Source organism: Mobula hypostoma, chromosome 8, assembly GCF_963921235.1.
Source record: "Mobula hypostoma chromosome 8, sMobHyp1.1, whole genome shotgun sequence".
Taxonomy (NCBI): Eukaryota; Metazoa; Chordata; class Chondrichthyes; order Myliobatiformes; family Myliobatidae; genus Mobula; species Mobula hypostoma.
In genome coordinates, this window is record NC_086104.1 from 59,820,843 (window position 1) to 59,842,691 (window position 21,849).

The window sequence follows — 21,849 nt, forward strand, 5'->3', positions numbered from 1 at the left end:
ATTCCCCAAATAGCTAGAAAAGTTTGAAATGCTATATATTCAATCAAAAAATTCCCAGAGAGCCAAAAGCTAATGTCACTTATGCTACCTAAATGGAAATAGATAACTGTCAAAAATGTCTTCAAAGTCTTAAATTTCATGTACATGTGTAGCAAGGGAGAATTCATTTATTCATCTTCATCTTCTTTTCTAATATTTCATCATTAAAAGGTAGATAAAAATTAATAAAGTTTATCCATTTAAAACATGCAACAATATGGGAAGAAAAAAATCCTAGATATATCGACAAGGCTTATGCTCAGGAATTTATGTGAAAATATTACTTTTCAAAAAAAGATTGCGATTACAATTTACCCAAATAAAACAATGAACTGAACTTAATGTATCAGCCAAATAATTTAATATAAGGAAATAATGACATAGTATGGCAGCAAATATTGCACGCATTCCTACAAGCAACGAGTGAAACATTTGAATTTTTTATTTATTTGCAACATATACCTGTGACAATTTTAAATTGTATTTAGGTATGTTTGTTTGCTGCTGCTGCAGAAATTTGAGATTATTGTAACACTCTGCAGGGCTTCTTTTGTGTTGATGTAACAATACAATGTGAAAAATAAATTAAACAATATGAAGTCAGTAAAACGTGTCCACTTACTTTCTGGTATCAGGAATTATTAACAGCCCATGATGCATGCTAATCATTAAGTTGGCAGAAGCATGCTTTCACAATCATGCATTCATTTATAGAACTCTGTTTACTATCTCTTTCTGTAACTATAAAATTTTAATTATGCCAGTGACAGGAACTGTGTGTGATACAGCGCTCTACATTTATCACTGGGAGAGGGCCAGTTGCATATCTGTTTGACTTTGGAGAAAGCCTGATGTGTCTGCAATGTTGAGCAGCAGGTGCCACATTATTATGTACAGAAAAGCAATTAGGAAGCATATTGGATGAGTAGGGAGTGCATTAATATTAGCAAGTACATTTGTCAGTGGTTTTGATGCAAGCCTTTTCTTTTCTTTATGCAACATTAAGATTGTGGCTATCATAAATTCTGTCCTTAAATTGCCATCTGTTCACTTGTCATGTAGCCGTGAGGTGGAGGAAAGTTTTGTTGACAAAAAAAAATGTATTTAATTAGTTTTATTTGAAGTACATTGAAGCAAGCATGTAAGTAATGCAGAAGCCGAGTCATGATGAGGGAATTGGTAGATATAAAGAAATCAGCATGATGCACACAATTTTGGTTTCTTTTAACATACTATCAGCAATATATGTATGCAAAGATAATTCATTTATGTCCTGGAATGCATAAAATTCTGTTTTATTTTATCAGAGGGATAGTAGAAAACAGCAACTGTCAGAGGCAAAAAAAATACAATAAAGAAATACAGTATCACATTGGTTTCTGATACATGCTTGAACTTGCTCTAATTTTCTCTGTCTTCTTGAATGGCCCTTTTTAACTGCAAAACTATTAGTGAAAATATCCTCAGTTCAACTAGACACATAATAATGATTCTTTAACCCTTTTCAATTCAGCCTAAGAAGTACATAAGTATTTTGGAAGAGGATATTTTAAAATCTACCCATTGAATGTGCAAATACAGATTAACTAATTTTCCTGGGAAGTTTCCTAGGACTTAATTTTCCCATGTGATCTTGCAGTTACCTGTGAATGTAATGCAGAAAAAGAATATATTTTATATATGCGAGGACCTTTGCATCTCCTCTGTCATCAGCTGACTGAGGCAAATCCTGCGGCAAAATGTCACATAATGCAAACACTTCTTTTTACTACAATCAGTGTAAAGTGCAAGTGGTTCAGAATTGTTTAAAAAGTTATAAAAAAATTTTTTAAATGTTACCTCAGGGTAACAGTTCACCATGTTTCTGGAAATAATGCAATGTCTTAGTTGTTATAGACCTATTGCTTTTGGAGTTATTTTTCATTACAATAAATGCTAGAAAAAAGCAAGCAAAATAGTTATTAGGTGAGAAAGTGTACTTGAAGTGTTGGATCTTACAAAAATGTAGTCCTCATGTGTTGACATGAAAATATACCTGTACTGTTAATTTTCATCATCAGTGACACATCAGATTAATTTCACATTTAATCCATGGTTACTAATTTCTTTTATGGTTCTATTTCCCTTGTAACTCTACTTGTATTTTTCATGATTGACACTTAATATTGTCTGAATTTTTGTTAGCTTTATAAATTCTTTCTGGCAGGGAACAATAAAAAAGGAGTAAAGGCAAATACCCTTTAAATTTCTAAAGTTCTCAGATGCAGAGAATCACAATGAATTTTACAGGGCTCTGGAGAAGATTGTGGAAAATGGCAGGAGGTAGTAAGAAAGGCGTGAAAACCTAGACAAATCAAAGAACACTTAAGCATGTAAAGGCACTGAAGAAAGTGATGCAGCAAAGCTTCAGATGTTTGCATCGTATAGTTTGAAAGGAATAGGAGGCTACGTCGAAGTGTGAAGCAGTGAGATGGAAACGTAAGAGAGTTGGTGGTGGCAGGACAGGGAGAATTCATGTTATGTTGTAGGAAACAAGGGGCCAGAACCTGCAGCCTGGGTCAGGCCAGTTGCATTTGCTGCTGACAAATTGATAAGTAACTATGTGCTTACCTTTTCCAGATATAGTAATGTTGCCCTGCTTTCTGAAGCCACTCATATCTGAAATGGTGAGACCAGTATGGTAACAGGGTATAATGTGATGTTATGCTGTTTTACGTGTATGGGTGTAGATGTTTGATGGGTGATGGGAGCAGTAGTATAAACCCAGCCCACAAAACAACCGAGTCCTCAGAGTCAACCAATTGTCAGAGCAGTAAAAAAATCTGAATGCCTCAGATTTTTTTTTGTCATTTTAGGTAATTTAAGCACCAATGAAATCCTTCCTGGGATGAATGGTGTGGATGAAAATCCAGGAGACTTCAACAACATTTTTCATTTCATTTCCAGCACTTCATTTCTTTAGAGAATTTACAGATAATTTCTGCTCCAGAATAATAACTTTCATGACAAGTTGGGTCTGTTTCTATGTTGTATAACTCTATACTTTTCTTGGAAATTTAGGTGAGTGAATACAGTTGAACTTAACCATCTGCCAAGAAAGCAGGTGTACTACCTTTAACTTTTATTTAATGGTTTTGCTGTAGTTTTAATTTGCATATTAATGATCTTTGCAGCTAATTCTTATCGAAAATGTTCACTGTAAAGTATATAAGAGTACACTGAATGGAGGAATATAGTGAGTGAGTGGCAGCCATGGTGGTGAGGTCATCAGGTATCAGTTCATCTGAGTTCCAGCATTTTAATGTGAATACAAAGGTTTCAAAGCTAGATTTAATGTCAGAGAAATGTATACAATATACATCCTGAAATGCTTTCTCTTTGCAACCATCTACGAAAACAGAGGAGTGCCCCAAAGAATGAATGACAGTTAAATGTTAGAACCCCAAGCCCTACCCAGCTCCCCCCTCCCATGCATAAGCAGCATCAAAGCAATGACCCCCCCTCCCCCCACCAGCAAATTAAAGCATCGGCACCCACCACTGAGCAGTCAAGTGTGCAGCAAAGCAACAGCAAAGACACAGACTTGCAGCACCTCAAAGACTACTCGTTCACCCGGTATTCAACATACCACAGGGAGAAAGAGATATCTCCGTTTCACAGCGAGAGGGGAGGTATAACAAACAACTAGCTGATTTACGATGTTAAAAGTCTGTTACGTCACTGTTTCCGAGCTCTGTGCCCAAAGATCTCAGGTCTCTGTGCACACAGCCAGAGATCTTCCATCTCCCACGACACACCGATTTCCTGCCAGGATACCAACCTTTGGTCCGCCCATCTCCAGAGCCACGAAGTTGAGCTAATCTCTTAGGCCACATCCTTGGCATATAGAATAACGGCCAGTCGTGAAACCCCGAGAGCTGGTCCCATTCCTGCAAAGAACCAAAGTCAGAAAGGGAAAAATGGAGATATTAAAGATGGAAATAGAGCTGTTTCTGAAGATGCAAGCAAAGGAGATGCAGTTAGGTGCCATTGTCTCCTCCTAATCTACAGTGCTTCAAAATACTTCAGAATGCAGTGCTTCAAAAATTAGGTGTTACTATTTCTTCCTTAGTTCTTGAACTATCATTTCTTTTGATTTAGGTTAATAATAGCCCAAATTATAATAATCAGTATTAACAAAATATGATATTTCTTTATTATTTTATCAAAAGTAGGAATCCATTAAACAGTTCTGTTAATATCAGCAGATGTAATTTTAATAGAAATAATAATGAGAGCGCTCTTTTCCTTTGGGTGTTTTATAATTTTTTTGGAAGTGAAACTGAAACAGTGGGGTTTATTCTTTTATTTTAAAAATTAAGAACTGTGCAAATTATGGCAAATAACTCCCTTAAAGTAAGATTATTATGTTTCTTTTCCTGCATCTTTAAAACTGTTGCAATGCAACACAACACAAAGTAATAAGTGACTAGAAGAAGTGAGTTGAAGTTACTATTGCGCTGAAGAATTTATTCTATTTTTACATCAACCATTTTTCCAGGCATGAAGAATGTGATGCATTTGTTACTATTGAAAAACGCTCAAAAGACTTGTCAGAATAATGGAAATACATGAAATTTATATGAAATTCAACCAATCATGTCCCTGTTATAAATTTAGAGGAATAGCAAGGACTAGGAAAGTCTCGTATTCAACTAATGCAACAGTTATTGGCCTCAAGAATTAACATACTGTACATTAGGTTTATTGGTTTACCACCTGTGGACAAAACTGTACATTTTATTGTTGACTCAGTACTTCCAATGGAATTATATTTTCTGTCAATTTTAAAAGCATCTCCTTCAATGCAGAATACAATATTGAGGGTAACAATGACATTCAATCCATTGTGAATATAGCCAATTTGTAAGCCAATTGTTTACAGTAGTGTTTTTCTTGAAATTCAGGATGGTACAGATTAATGTAAGTGTGCTAATAATACTATGCAAAAGCACAGATGTTAATGTTATAAATGCATTATGTTTATAAGTGAATTAATCACAACAAATATGGTTAAAGACATTTACAACTCATTGACTTCAACAGAATTGAGATAGGTTGGGATGTGACTTAATACCATCTACAGCATTTACATTATTCTCTGAGACATTTGTATCCTGATGTGTTTTAAAGTGTATTAATGAATTGATTCCTATTATGAAATTCATCCAAAGTTCCCATCTCTTCAGCTGAAGTGGCAGAGGATAAGCAGAAGAAACCTCTATAAGCTGTTCTCTCTAAAATTTTATAAGTAATTTCATGGACAAAAATAACAGAATTTAATTTCACAAATTCTTTTTTAAAATTTTATGCTCTTTTACTAACTGTTGTCATTTCACCAGTTTAGACCCAGATGCCCTGTAAATATTATTTTGACAGAAGCTAACTACTGCCAGCATTAATGATAGAAATCAAAGGAGTTAAGATTTATTATTTACAATTAGTCCAGCCTTTGTAGTTAAATTAGAATTTTAAATTTGAGATATTGAGAGGCCAAGAACTACTCAAGGTCAATGTGGCTGGGTAATTGTGCTTTGATGTGTAGGATTATCAGAAAGTGAAATGAACTCAAGTAGAGAGTGTGGAACTTAGATCGGCAGCTGAGAAAGAATAGAAAAAATTAAGTCCAATGACCACTTCGAAGTTTTATTGAGGGAATGATTCAGTAGAACTGGAAATAAAGGATGTTTGTGAAATAGGAGTAAGTCTTCTTTGTAAAAAAAGTACATGCATCTGAAGGCATAATGGGCAGGCTTCAGTGGCTTGAAATAACCTGAGATAGTGGAGGAGTGGTGGCAGGAAAATGCATAGTTTATAGCAGGGATGGAAGAAAATAGCTTCAATCCTCCCAGTCTTTCTTTGAGGAAGATGCAGTGCATCTAAGATGAAATATCAGATAAGCAATTATATCACATCCTGTGCAGGTGTCCACTTCATTACAGGATGGTTGCATTCCTAGAAAACATTCCACAACATGATTTTCCATAACACAAAGTCATACCATTTGTGCATGTGTCATGAAACGCAAGTTGAAAACAGATTATTTTTACTTTTTCGCTGCTGTAAAAGCCAATCTTATTTCATACCTCACAATGTAGGGTAATCCTTTACGATTGCTATACAGGTCAGTTTCTGGAATTTGAACAGCTATAACACAGGTCAGCTGTACTTTTGATTGCATAGAAAGAGACCATTTAACTTACAAAATCAAGGCCATCTCCCAGGCAAGCAATCCTACCAGTTTCATTCTTCTGCTTCTGGCTTCCCTGAATTCTCACAGCTTATTTACTCTCACACATGCCCTTTTACAGTTGGATATCATTAGGCTGTGTGTGAAATAAGAGATGCTGTGGTCATGAATGAATCAGAAAGAATGGAACTAAGCAAACCCAGCATTGTAGAGCTGAATGTTGTTCAAAGGATGTTGGAAAATTGTGTGATCATGTAAAAGAGTCAAAAACTCGAGAGGTCAAGCAGCAAGAGGAAGTTTAATGGACATTAGTCTTAATTACAGAATCTGTTATAACTCTCATGTGGAACAGTCCATGTTCCAAGCATTCTCTGGTAATGGCCCCCAACTCTTTTTGCATTGTATTGACAACTGCATTGGTGCTGCTTCATGCACCCTTGCTGAGCTTGTGAATTTCATCAACTTTGCCTAAAACTTCCACCCTGCCCTTAAATTCACTTGGTCGATTTCTGACTCCTCTCTCCCCTTTCTCAATTTCCCTGTCTCCATCTCTAGAGACAAACGGTCTACCAATATCTTTTATAAATCTACCAATCCGCAGCTCTCCGGTGAAAATGATATCGTATCCATTAAATAGGGGCCGTGGACAATTCTGATTTGATGGAGACAGACGTGAAAGCACAGAGGAACATCTAGAGAAATTTCTGAAATGCCGGTTCACTGCTGCTGTTACTGTGCGATCAAGAATCTTCCGGAGGGAAGGCCCCAAGATCCCCGGCTTTGCCTGCTGCTGGCGACCGAGATTGCGGTTGAATTGTTCGGATAGAGTTGGTGCTCGGTACTCGGTGTCGGAGGGCTGATCGGAGGCTCGAAGTTTTTGGACGACTCAGAGTTGGACCGTGGTCGGGCATGGCAGGGAGAGTTTTCTTCCTTCTCCCGTCTGCGTGAGATGTGGGATATTCGAGAGACTTTGAACTTTTTTCACTGTGCCATGGACTGTTCTTCATCAAGTTATGGTATTGTTGCACTGTTGTAACTATATGTTATAATTATGTGGTTTCGTTAGTTTTTTCAGTCTTGGTCTGTCCTGTGTTTTCTGATATCACACCGGAGGAATATTGTATCATTTCTTAAGGCATGCATTACTAAATGACAATAAAAGAGGACTGTGTGTCCTCATAATCTAATCTAATAATCTAATTCCCATACTATCTTGACTTACAGAGTTCCTCTTGTCCTGACTTACCACCCAATGAGTCTCTACATCCAACACATTATTCTCCGCAACTTACACCATCTTTAATGGGATCCCATCATCAAATACATCTTTACCTCCCCTCTGCTCTTTACTTTCTGTAGGGATCATTCCTCCATGATTCCCTTCTCTATTTGTCCCTTCCCACCAATCTCCCTCTTTCCAGATATCCCTGCAAGCAACAAAAATGCTACTCCTCCCCATTCACCTCCTCTCTCACCTCCATTCAAGGTGCCAAACAGTCCTTCCATGTGAGGCAAAGTTACACCTGCGAGTGTTTTGGGGTTGTTTATTGCATTTGGTACTCATAGTGTGGACTCATCTGCATTGGTGAGACCCGACATAAATTCGGAGGTCACTTTGTCAAGCACCTCCACTTTTTTGCAAGAAGTGGAATTTCCTGGTGGCCAACCATTTTAATTCCTATCCCAGTTCCCATTCCAACATGCTGGTCCATGGCCTCCTCTTTTGCTGCAATGAGGCCACTCTCAAGATGGTCTTATGTTCCATTTGGGTCGCCTCCAACCTGTAGTGTGAACATTGATTTCGCCTTCCAGTAATTTTTTCCCACCCCTCCCTCTTCTTCTATTCCCACTCTGGCCTCTTACCTCTTCTCCTCACCTGCCTATCATCTCCACCTGGTGCCTCTCCTTCTTCACTTTCTCCCATGGTCCACTCTGTTTTCCTATTTGATTCCTTCTTCTCTAGCCCTATGCTTTTACCACGTATCACCTCCCAACTTCTTATTTTACCCCTCCTAGCCCCACCCACCTGGCTTCACCTATTACCTTCTAGCTCATCCTGCTTCCCCTACCCCCACTTTTTTATTCTGCATCTTTCCCTTCCTTTCAAGTTCCTACAAGGGTCTGAGCCCTAAACATTGACTGTTTATTCATTTCCATAGGTGCTGCCTGACCTGCTGGGTTCCTCCAGCATTTTGTGTGTGTTGATCTGCACAATCTCTTGTGTTTATAATTACTTTGGTTGAGAATGTTTTTGAACCACTGAAGGTGTAAGAAACTGTTTGAAGACATTTAAGCTGAAGTTGTGGGTGAGCCAATGGATATGGGAAGCAATAAAATATCAAGAACATTAGCGAGGAAAAGAAAAATGGAGCAGGACTGTTGAGTATTTATATAATGAAATTATAATTTTCCCATCATTCAGATTATTAATACTGAGGAATTACTTCATGGACTTAGGTCTTCAGTGCTAATGATAAGACCTGAGTAGCAGTGATTGACTTGTGGCTTGGTTATGTATTTCAACACCTTGTTGGTTTTCAACTAGAAGGGCTTGCCTAATATTGGCTAACATGATTCTGAAGCTTCTTTCTGTTAGAATTCTACAGCTGATTTGCCAAATTCCTTTAGATAGTTTGGAAGCACCATGCTGTTGTAATATCTACATTCACTTCCTCAAAAGTCTGTGTTCATTTTGTTGCCCCTTGAGAATTGATCTGATTTCAATTCCTTGTGACTTCCTCGTGCTCAGTGACTCTTGTATGCTGAACACATCTCTTTGTCAGTCTCTTTCATTTGTTTTGTTAGTACACATTGATCATGAATGTTCAAAATTAACTTAAGTCATTCTTTAACCTAATTACATTGCAAATAGTTTCTTTTTAAAGTAGGTCTGCTGTATCTTATCTTGTTGCTGCTAGTTTTTCATCAAAGCAGCAAATTTCGAGGATTGTGATTGAATAATTCAATTGATCTTCCATTTAAATGTGCTCGTCACAACTTTTTACATTGTGAATTGTATTGTAAGCAATTGATTGTGCCACATTAGGAAATGTCATGCTAAATTAGCACATTGTCCTGGGCATGGCTGAAAGACCAAAAGTGGTTTTTTTCTTGTCTCAATATTAATGTTGTTGACTGCATAAGAAGTGGCAAATACTGTATAATGAAGATTGGTTTCTCCTTCTGGTAAACAAATTCCACCCCCCCCCCCATTCCCCACTCTGTCCTTTCATGTCCTCTCACTTGCCTATTACTTCCCCCTGTCTTCTCCCCAACCTTCCCTTTCTCCTATTGTCCACTCTCCTCTCTTATCAGATTTTTTCTTCTCTAGCACTTGACCATTTCCATCCGCCTGGCCTCACCTATCACCTTCCAGCTAGCTTCTTTCCCCTCACCCACCTTTTTATTCAGGCCCTTCTCCTCTCCTTCTCAGTCCTGATGAAGGGTCTCAGCCCAAAAGGTCGAGTGTTTACTCTTTTCCATGGAAGCTGCCTGACCTGCTGAGTTCCTCTAGCATTTTGTCTGTGCTACTGTATAATGAGTTTTTTTCATCTACTAGTGGTTTTCAAGAATGTTGTTTGTACTTCAGTGTAATTTTTGAACAAGCATCCAAGCTAATTGAAGGCAATGTAGTCACTTAATTCAACAACAACCATGTATGTTGTGGCTTGGAGTTAGTTGTAGGACCCAGGATTTAAATGTCCCACCATTTAAATGTCCCACCATTAAAGCCCATTTCTCATATAGGAATGCCATAAATAACAAAATCATGAATTAATTTTCTATAATTGACCTCACACTTTTGATCTCAGTTGCATAGGGGAATCTTCACCCTGATAATTTGGCATACTCAACGGGAGGTTAGTATTTATGCAAAGAGAATGACAGTTGAAGAAGGTAAGAGATATCAGAATTCTTCACCTACAGGACACAATGCAAATTAATCTAACATAGTTGCCAATGAAAAGGAAAATAATCCACTCTTATCAAAATTAGATTTATCTACGTATTTGTACGAACAATCAGGTAAAAATGCATTTGTTGTAATTGGTGGTTGGAGGGGTTTGCCTTCAATACTTTTCCAACAATGTACTGCCGGCCGTCTGTTAGTGATATGTCTGAAGGCAAACACCACTGATAGAGTTGTAAGGAAATAAAGAAAACCTTGACAAGCATTTGAAGTTCACAAGCTGATTTGTGCCAGCTGCTCTCTAGCAGGTAGGACCAGTGCCAATGCAGACACTGCCAGAGCAAAACATGCCTGCTGGCATTGTCAACTTGTTAATAGAGTTGTATTTTATACTGGAATAATTTGATTCTGATTCCTGATTAGAAATATGTTCTAATTATCAGTTGCTGTTACTTGACCCTGCACTGTCCGTTTTCTATTGAATAAAAGATGAGGAAATGCTTTCTAAGATATCCATGCTTACAGAGATTAAAAATTATTTTCTTTTATACAGTACCTTGACTTTCAAATCATTCCATGTTATGTTGGCTCTGATATTTAATCCTTAGGGAAGAGATTCTTGTGACACTCTTGTTATTTAACTTACAGGTTGCAACATTTATTTGCACCTACTCCCTCTAACACAGTACAGAATCATGTTATTTTTAAGCCGTGTCTCTTTACAGCTGGAATGGAAACTTAGTTTTCTGCTATAGTTGAAAAGACACCATTACTTGAATATTTGCTCCATAACTGATGTACTTTCCGATCGTCTCTTATAAAAAAGCCACATTGTTAAAGCTGGATAGGTGATTGGCAAAGGGGATATGAGATATGAGAAGATCATGGGACAGGAGGTCAGGGGAGAAAGACAAGGGGGAGGGACCCAGAGGGTGGGCAAGGGGTATAGTCAGAGGGACAGAGGGAGAAAAAGGAGAGTGAGAGAAAGAATGTGTGTATAAAAATAAATAACGGATGGGGTACGAGGGGGAGGTGGGGCATTAGCGGAAGTTAGAGAAGTCGATGTTCATGCCATCAAGTTGGAGGCTACCCAGACGGAATATAAGGTGTTGTTCCTCCAACCTGAGTGTGGCTTCATCTTTACAGTAGAGGAGGCCTTGGATAGACATGTCAGAATGGGAATGGGATGTGGAATTAAAATGTGTGGCCACTGGGAGATCCTGCTTTCTCTGGCGGACAGAGCGTAGGTGTCAGCAAGGCGGTCTCCCAATCTGCGTTGGGTCTCGCCAATATATAGAAGGCCACATCGGGAGCACCGAACGCAGTATATCACCCCAGCCGACTCACAGGTGAAGTGTTGCCTCACCTGGAAGGACTGTCTGGGGCCCTGAATGGCCCTGAATGCCTCCAATCTGATGGCATGAACATCGACTTCTCTAACTTCCGCTCATGCCCCACCTCCCCCTCGTACCCCATCCGTTATTTACTTTTATACACACATTCTTTCTCTCACTCTTCTTTTTCTCCCTCTGTCCCTCTGACGATACCCCTTGCCCATCCTCTGGGTCCCCCCCCCCGTCTTTCTCCCCGGACCTCCTGTCCCATGATCCCCTCATATCCCCTTTGCCAATCACCTGTCCAGCTCTTGGCTCCATCCCTCCCCCTCCTGTCTTCTCCTTTAATTTTGGATCTCCGCCTCCCCCTCCCACTTTCAAATCTCTTACTAACTCTTCCTTCAGTTGGTCCTGACGAAGGGTCTCGGCCTGAAACGTCGACTGTACCTCTTCCTAGAGATGCTGCCTGGCCTGCTGCGTTTACCAGCAACTTTGATGGGTGTTGCTTGAATTTCCAGCATCTGCAGAATTCCTGTTGTTTGCGTCTGTTAAAGCTGGTCTTTACTGTAAATTTACTGAATTTGAACCAAGGTTGTTGATGATATCATGTTTAAAGGTCTCTCAGAATCTTGGTGAGAAGGTTTATTTGTACATCCTGACATGAAATATATTGTCAGGCCTTCATCATTTAAAACCTAGTGATTCAAAACCTGGATCTCACTGGCCAAAACACTCCAATTTGCATTCTTTATGTGGGGAATGTTAGTCACTCTTTTGGATTCACCAACATTATACAAACAATAATGAGATTATTGATCATTTATCCCATTATTTGATGTGTTGTTGGTTCTTGAAAAAATATTAACCAGGTCTTTGGAAGACCTTACATTTCTGCTGTGGCTTTTCTTACTTGATGAATAAAATATATTGGAAGATGGAGTCTAAGACTTAACATGTCTTAACAAGGACCCATCTCCCCTGATGGTGCAGTGAAATAAACTTGATTCCAGCAAAGGATGGGAACTCAAGGAAATAAATTAATAAGAGAGAGCCTTGCTTACCATATTCAGAGCAAGCTTGCTTTGGATCAGAAAAAAAACATTATACTATAGGTGACAGATTGGAAAATATTGTTGGGTAAGAGGATTTGGGTGCCTGAGTGCAGGAGACTACAAAAAGTGTTGTGTTGTGGATAAAATATAATTAAAAAGGCTAATAGGTTAATGACATTAGTCTAAAGTGGATCCAATATCCAAAGTCCCCATGTATGATGCAGTTTGTTATGGCCTATAATGATTAAGCTGCCTGACAGTTGCCATTTAATTTAAGCTGATACTTTTGGGAATATTGTCTTGAAGACTAATAGTTGTGATTAAGATCAATGAAACTGCAACATGGCAGAAAAAAACTGCGTAGCACTGGATATTATATTCCGTGCAATGTTATACATATTACAGCTGTAAGGAATAGTGAAGAACTGGTATACAAGGCAATAAGGAATGTTGTGCCATGGGAGAGTCTGGTATCCATTGCAGCAGTTGTGCTGTTTACTTTATAGAATGGCACTGACTGTAATCAGTTGCAACTTGTTCCCTTCTGATATTCAAGACACTTGGCTAAATAACTGCCAGGGTTGCCAGTGACTTTTTATTTTATTTAATCTAGTTTTGATTTATGTACTTCAAGTTGTGCTTCTCCACAGCTTCAAGTTCATTGCCACGAAGGAAATATTTTGACATGCCTTTTAATTACCTAAAGTAGATGTGCTTATGTTCCCCTCATTGAACTTCATTAGCCTTGTTTTTGGAGGCGTTTGTGTGGTAAAGGTATCAGGCAACACAGGGGAAAGAGAGGCAAATACAATCAAGGTACTGATTTGGCAGAATGGAATTTACGTAATCAAAATATAAAATGCTCAGCAGTTCAGGCTTCATCTGTTGAGTTACGAAGAGTTAATGTTTTTTGAGTGGTTGACCTTTTGTCACACTATTTCTGTAGGTTCAGATGCTGCCTGGCATGCTAAGTATTTTCAGTATTGTCAATTTTTATTTCAGATTTCCATCATATGCAGCTTTGTTGTACATTTTGAAGTGGCACATTAAATTGTGGATTGTGCTGATATTTAGAATTTAATTTACTGACTTTTGAATCTAACTTTATATCAGCCACCACTAATCACCAATCTATCTTTTTACCTGTTCATGCCAGTTTCCAACAAAATTTAATATACTTATCCACTAGTATTGATTCCACCTTAGGTAATAAGGTTGATTTATTCTTTCACTTCAGTGATAGATCATGTAAGAAAAATGTTGATGTTTTACATAGTGAGCCAGTGATGAAACTAGAATAAGGGTTTTGCATTTTTCATACCCATGAGGTGGAGGAACTGCCATGATCACATATAAGGAATGATTTTTTTCTGATCTTAATGGTGAAGCAGGTTTCTGCTCCTATTTCTTATGTTTTATGTTTTTGTAAGGATGTTGGGAAATGTCAATATGGCTAGAAAATTCTGTTAGGAAAAGAAAAAAATTCTGAAAGCAGTTCAGGTGCTTGCCAATAAAGGAATCATAAATTTCAATTGTTGTATATTGTATATTCAAAATATGGAAGCTTCAAAGTTAAAGAAAAGGACATTTCTTTTTGTTTTCATGAATGGACATTTTCCTAATTTTTGGTCTTTATCAGTATTTTCATGGAGGAGATCATACAATATTAAGCTTGCTTTCTTTTGCTCCAGCAATGCAATTGAGCCACAGAGATTGGCATGCCAAATTTCTAGAGTGAGATCAACTGTTTATTAAAAATTATAGCAGTGTTATCACCACTTTTGTGATGCAAAACTCAATCCCACCAAGGGCTGTCCAAACTACTTTCACTTAGTTCCATTCAGACATATACTTTAACACCATCACCTGTGCTCTTTAAAACTACGGGTTAAAGGTCGGTGTTCTGACCCATTTTTCCATGCAGAGCACAATGATCATGTTTTAAATATTACCAAATGTTGGATTCTCAAAATTATTCATTGTAAATGTTGGGATGAGTTTAATTTTTGTTGCCATTGGAAAAGACACATATGCATCTCCCTCCAGCTGATTTATAGACATTTATGTTTAACAAACATTTCTTTTGACATGTGTGGATTATTAGTTTTATGTGTTACTCAATGAGCTAATTAATATTGCCTTGGAATTTGTTATAGTAATGGACTTAAACGTAAAAGGAGGAGTCTAAAACAACTTCAGGTGTCACTAATACCTCTATGTTGTAATCACTTAGTAAACAGGTACCCCAGCAACCAGGAAGGAAAAGCAAGTAGGAAGTAGCAAGTTGAAGGAGTAGGGAGTTAGAGGGATAAATCCTAGACTGGAGACATTCAGTGCCTGCTAATATTGGTGATAAATATGTTTTTGAAACATTAATAATCTGACTTTGCTGATCCTGCTGTTCTAAGGAATTCTTCCCTAACAGAGGAGCCATCCCTGCTGCTCCTCTCATACTTCTTAGAGTCCTACAGTCTGTTACAGGTGAGCCTCCTTGCCACCTGAGTTTAAAATTATATCTGACCAGACAGGGGAACTAAATGAATACTCACATCTCCCTTCTATATTTTCAACACTTACAATTGAACTCTTTAATTTTATGTTAGAAGAGTTGGCAAAGTAAATACACTTTATAACAGTTGCAGATAATTTATTCATTAATTTTCATGTCATTTGTACAATGGGGGAAGCATGTTTTATTCTACTAGTCTACATACTGTTTTATTAAGCAGTATGTTTCAAATCACTGTTAGTTATAACAATCCTTGGTTACTGGTGTAAAAAGAGAAATATAAAATTATGTATGTATTTTTTGCCCCACTTGAGTTTCCTATTAACAAAAGCAAAGGAAAATAAGGCATTAGGCATACTTGCAGTTAATTCATTGTTGGCTATAGTACAATATATTACCAAATTAAAAATAAGCCCCAACGAGTGAAAATATTGTTGATGAATGTTTTATAGAAATCAGTTCTGTAATCTATCATATGGCTATCCACAGGAGAAGCTATCCTTGACTCACTTTGATTTTCCTTCCCTACTTTGGGGGAAATGCAATGTTGCTCATTGATGTCTTTGGGTGCCACAGGTAAAATTAGAAGCTTATTGTGTGGAGTATTAAGCTTGCAGATGAACTTTCCAGCAGCATTAATGAAATAAAATCGGACAGACTTTGAAATGTTAATTTAAAAATGCAGGATTGATTAATATTTCAATTCAACATGTTGTGACTTTTAACTGAGTTAGTTGTGTCTGATGTTAATAACAAATAAAGTGGCATTTCTATAGATAAAGAAGCTGATTTTTATAATACTTCCTCACTAATGGCTACTATTTCATAATAAGATGATAATGAATTGTTTTTATCCCAAGATATTTGCAACAAATCTTATATAGCATAATAAAGTTATTCTCCTTTTGTCCCAGTTTCTCCTGAACAAATTATTGTGCATTTGATTAAAGACCTCTCCATTAAATCATTGGCAAAGGCACCTACTGCTTTGTATTCTTCAAACAAATGGCATATGTCACTGGGATACAGAAGGTATTATACCACTCTCAAAACTGATCTTTCAGGTTTTTTCATTTCAAAGTACATGTAACATGCTCTCCATAGTGTGATTCAACAGCAATCTGTCGGGAGCCAGAGTGCCTGTAAGTTAGCAAAAAGTTATAACATCAACCTCCAGAAATTATAGAAAGGCTTCAAAAACAGAAGGTCATTTGTGTTCTTGTCATGTGTATTCAGCCTAATGTATGATATCATTCAAACCACATAATTGTGGTGGTATTTTAAAGCTCAATAGGTAGTGCATAGTCACAACATGATCATCTGAACCTTTCTGTGAAAGGAAATAAAAGGAAAACAGCTGATAAAATGCATTCTTGGTTTGCAGCTTGGAGTACTATATATAGCTGCAATTTACTTTATCATAAAATAGCCAACAATGTTCAGTCCTTTTCAGTTTCAGTTCCTTGTAATGCATTTGTAATGCCATTTAAATGAGATATTAGCATTTTGCTCTTACTGTTTGAAATTGTAAAATAATTCATTAGTCTCAAGTTTATGACAAAATCAAGCAACTTATTGACCTGATGTGAGAACGTGTGTTTGGAAATGTTGCCATGTTGTTTTACTTTTTATATATTTTGATGTTTTGTGAAGTCCTGCTGCTTTTATTACATTTGTGACACTCCTGTTAATAAATCATTGCAAAGTTAATGAAAATTGCACTCAGCCATAACAAAAATAATTGTGTTCTTTGTCATGCTAATAAATGGAAAGACGTTCGTCCAATGGGTGAATGCCTGCCCATTATCATCAAGTTTTTAATGTCTGCCTGTTGCACCCATACTGTGGGAAATTTGCTGTTATTTTTCAGTTAGTTTTTGATATTTATATTGATTGCAATAAAGAAAAAAGAACATCATCAGCTTAACATCAGTAAAATGTGGGAATATCTTGCTTTTTCAGAACAGAATCTTTGCAAATATTCCATATGCCTTGAGATATTTTCCATGAATAAAGTTCTATATTAAATGAAAGTTGTTCTTGTTACTGTACAGTTGCAATAAGCTTCTGTTTTGGAGCATTCACTCTACTACACTGCGTCACCACTTGGGTGATGCTTCAAACTTTAAGGTACACAAGCTAGCAAATTCTGCAGTATGTAGAATAAACCTGTGTTTGATTCATGATATTATCTGTTCAGAATTTGCTTTAGTAATCTAAAGTGCATGTATTATGCATACTGTTTATAAATATTCTTGACAAAACTGTAGTCTCCTCATAGCCATTAAACCTAAAGTCAATAATTGTAGGAATTCATTGTGACTTGTCCAGTTAGGCTATATAAAAAAGAACACAGAGCAAAACTAAATTTATTATTAATGACAATGCAATCCGGTATTTTTGTCATAATAGCTAATGACCATGCAGTACTGGGCAGCTGGATTTCATGGTACATTTCATGAAGAGTAAATTTGCATGCTATTCTGTGTTTGACAATAATCTCTGTTAATCTTGCATAATGGACACCAATTTTATTAAAATATACTGTTGTTAATCCATTATAATATTGATTAGTTTGTGGCCGTGGCTTTATGGATGTATATATGAAAGTACATTACAGACAGATTTTAAAAATATGTGATTTCCTTCCAACCTATCATTCCTCTCTGATGCACTGCAGCATTATTTAAATTGACAGCTTCAAAGTTTGTAATTTAATTAACAGTTTATTATAAAGAAGTCTGTGTGCGCTGAGTTTTCAAACTAATTTAAGGCTTAGTATGCATAGTGAAGGGATCTTCTGTATAGAAGAGAGAAAAAAAAATTTGTGATGTATCTTTTCCTTCAAAAGTATCCAAGGCTTGCAACCTTTTAAAATTTTAATACCAAGAATGCTTGGTTTTAAGAGTGGCATAAATGTCATTGCAGCAGTCTCATAGATCCAGCAACCTGGGTTTGATTCTGACCTTGCCTGATGTTGGTTTGGAGCTCACATGTTCTCCCTGCAACCACATGGCTGTTCCTTCCCACATCCCGGAGACATTCTCAGTGCTAGGTTAATTAGTCACTGTAAATTGCCACTACTGTAGGCAGCTGAGTGAACAAATGGATGTAAAGAGCATGTTCAAGAGAATAGGTTCCAGGGGAATTAGGGAGGGGTGGGATTGCCCTGAAAATTGGCATAGGTTTGATGAACTGAATGGTTTATTGAAAGAGAATACAGGCTTCTTCATTATCAAAAGATCCTGATAAAACTAGGAACATTATAATACCTTTCACCTTTGGCAGACACAGTACATACTCGAGATGTCCTCTTTCCTTCAAAACAAGCTGGCCACAAATCACTTGGAAACACACAAGCCTAATGACCTCAATGGAGGTTACCTGAAAGGAATCTGAGGCAAAGTGTCTGAGGGAGAGCTTGTGAATGCAGCATAGACACTCATGTTTCTATACTTGACCAACCTCCTGTAGCAATCAAAAATAGGTATCTGTGCTAACCTGAATAGCCAGGCTTGAACAGCACAGATCTAGCCCTCAGAAGGTGACAAATCTCTTGGTTCATCCAGTACTTCTAGATTCTATGGTGCATTGATAAAAAATGGTGAGGTTTGAAGTGTCATGCCAAAGTTCTTCAGCTCCCTGAGGAAGTAGAGGTGCTGATGAGGAGAAGAAGCTATTGGTGATATTTACTCCAAGGAACTTGAAACTCTCAAACTTTTTGAACACACATATAATCCTGTTTACATCAACAATGCTGAAAGGAGTGAAATCCATATAGTCCTTTTTACATCAGCAATGATATCACCCCCCAACCCCTGAAGTCAATGTCCAGCTCTTTTGTTTTGCTGAAATGAAGGAAAGGTTGCTATCATGACACCATGTCACTAGGCTTTCTATCACCTTCCTGTACTCTGACTCACTATTATTTGAGATGCAGCCCGCTATATTGATATCACCTGCAAACTTGGAGATGGCATTGAAACAAAATCTGGCCATGCAGTCATGAGTATACAGGAAGTGAAGTAGTGGGCTGGGGACACAACCTTATGGAGTGTCAGTGTTGAGAATAAGTTGTTGCTGCATATCTTTACTGACTGACGTCTGCTAGTCAGGAAGTCAAAGATCCAGATGCAAAGAAAGATGTTGAGTCCCAGCTGTCAGATGAGTTTGCTTGGATTGTGACATTGAAAGTGGAGCTGTATTACTTCCCGTAAGGTGAAGCAGCATAAATGGCAGTGATGCTTCACTTCCTCATGAGCGCACATCTTTTATGCATGCTTTGGAAGAGAGAATAACACCAGACCCCGAGGCATTCAGCAACTCTATGATCTCTGTCTCAGAGGCTGACATCAGAACATCCTTCAAGAGGGTGAACCTTTACAAGGTGTCAGGCCCCTATGGTATACCTGGCAGGGCACAGCTGGTGGGAGTGTTCAAGGACATCTTCATTCTCTCATTGCTGTAGTCAGACGTTACACCTATTTCAAAAGGGCAACAATCTTATTGGTTCCTAAGATGAACAGAGCTGCCTCAATGACTTTGTTCAGTAGCACTGACATCTACTGTGATGAAGTACTTTGAGAGGTTGGTAATGGATAAAATTAACTTCTGTTTGGGGAAGAACCTGAACCTGCTGCAATTTGCCTACTGACACAAGTTTACAGTAGATGCAGTCTTATTGGCTCTCCCCTCTTCCTTGGAGCACTTTGACAACAGCAAAATTTCCATCAGCATGTTATTGATTATAGCTCAGAGTTCAATACCATCATTCCCTCAGTATTAATCAGCAAGCTTCTAAACCTGAGCCTCTGTACGTCTCTCTCTGCAACTTGACTTCCTCATCAGGAGACCTTAGTGCGGATTGGTGGTAACATTTCCACCTGCCTGCAATCAGTATCTATAAATTCACTGATAATGCCACTCTTGTTGGCAAAATCATAGCTGATGATGAGGAGGTGTACAGTAATGAGATGGATCAGCTGGTTGAGTGATGTTGCAGCCACAAACTTGCACTCAGCATCAGCATGACCAGGAACTAATTGTGGATGTCAGGAGAACAATCACTAATCTTCATTGAGGGGTCAGATCTGGAAAGGGTGTGAGCAGCTTCAAGTTCCAGGGTGTCAACATCTTGAAAAATTAATCATGGGTCCAACACATTGTTGCAATCCTGAAGAAAGCAGGCTTGTGGCTTTACTTTATTAAGAGCTTGAAAATCTTGGTATGTTCCAAAGACTTGTGAATTTCGATAGATGTACAATGAAGAGCATTTCAACTGGTATAGAAGCTCCAATGTACAGGATTGCAAGAGGCTGCAGATGGTTGTACACTCAACCGTCTTCATTACAGGCACAATTCTCTAGGCTATTGAGGACATGTTCAAGAGCCAATGCCTTAAGAAGGTGGCATCCATCTCTTAGACCCTCACCATCTGGAACATACCCTTCCTCTCATTGCTTCGGTCAGGTAGAAGCTACAGGACTGTGAAGATCCACACTCAATGATGCTGAAACACTGCCTCTCCACCACTGGATTTCACAACAGTCCATGACCATTACTCAATTATTCCTTTTTGCACTGCTAATTTACTTAGTAATTTTTTGTAATTTAATGTTTTTGCACTCAACATAAAAACACAGAAAAACTACAGCACAATACAAGCCCTTCAGCCCACAATGCTGTGCTGAACATGTACTTACTTTAGAGATTACCTAGGGTTACCCATAGCCCTCTATTTTTCTAAGCTCCATGTACCTATCCAGGAGTCTCTTAAAAGACCCTATTGTATCTGCCTCCACCACCATCGCTGGCAGCCCATTCCACACACTCACCACTCTCTGCATAAAAAACTTACCCCTGACATCTCCTCTGTACCTACTTCTAAGCACCCTCTCGTGCTAACCATTTCAGCCCTGGGAAAAAGTCTCTGACTATCCACATGATCAACGCCTCTCATCATCTTACACACCTCTATCAGGTCACCTCTTATCCTCCGTCATTCTAAGGAGAAAAGGCCAACTTCACTCAACCTATTCTCATAAGGCATGCTCCCCAATCCAGGCAACATCCTTGTAAATCTCCTCTGCACCCTTTCTACAGTTTCCACATTCTTCCTGTAGTGAGGTGACCAGAACTGAGCACAGTAGTCCAAGTGGAGCCTGACCAGGGTGCTATATAGCTGTAATTTACCTCTTGGATCTTAAACCTAATCCCATGGTTGATGAAGGCCAATGCACCGTATCCCTTCTTAACCACAGAGTTTACCTGCGCAGCAGCTTTGAGTGGCATTCTTTTGCTGCCTTAAAGCAGCAAATTTAACATCATGTAGGACAGTGATAAGAAACCTGATTCTGAATAAAGGAGTTGCATTTGCAATAATGGAACTTGACCCAGATTTATGGAACTTTAGCAAATTAAACTAATGCAACATTTTTCTTATATTGCAGCCAATTATATGATCTCTCACTATCTTTGCACATTTTCTTTTTACTTTTGATAATGTATTTAACTCTTTTAGTTAACTGTGGATAATCAATCTCCCACTTGTTTTTTTTCTCATTGGACTGCAGCTATTTGGTGAACTGAACGTTTCCCTTTGACTTCTGCCACTGCAAGTAAACTAATAGATCCCTCTGCTTGCTGGGTCACATTAGCCTGCTCTGCTTTCATGCCCTCACAACAGTCCTCAATTAAACTTCAAATGCTGTTCTTTGAATCAGAAATCTTTCCCTCAAAGTGAATGCAAAAATATTATCACTTCTGCTACCTAAGGA

At 38.0% G+C, this 21,849-nt stretch overlaps 1 long non-coding RNA gene across 1 annotated transcript in view; it reads right to left on the minus strand.

Annotated features, from left to right (window-relative positions):
* Positions 1-435: 435 nt before the first annotated feature.
* Positions 436-21,849, minus strand: part of LOC134350121 (uncharacterized) — a 67,052-nt gene continuing 45,638 nt past the window's right edge. The window contains exons 4-5 of the long non-coding RNA XR_010018820.1: positions 3,860-3,968; positions 436-1,682 (exon numbers count right to left, since the gene is read on the minus strand). This is a non-coding gene — a long non-coding RNA (uncharacterized LOC134350121). The remainder of the gene's footprint in view (positions 1,683-3,859; positions 3,969-21,849) is intronic.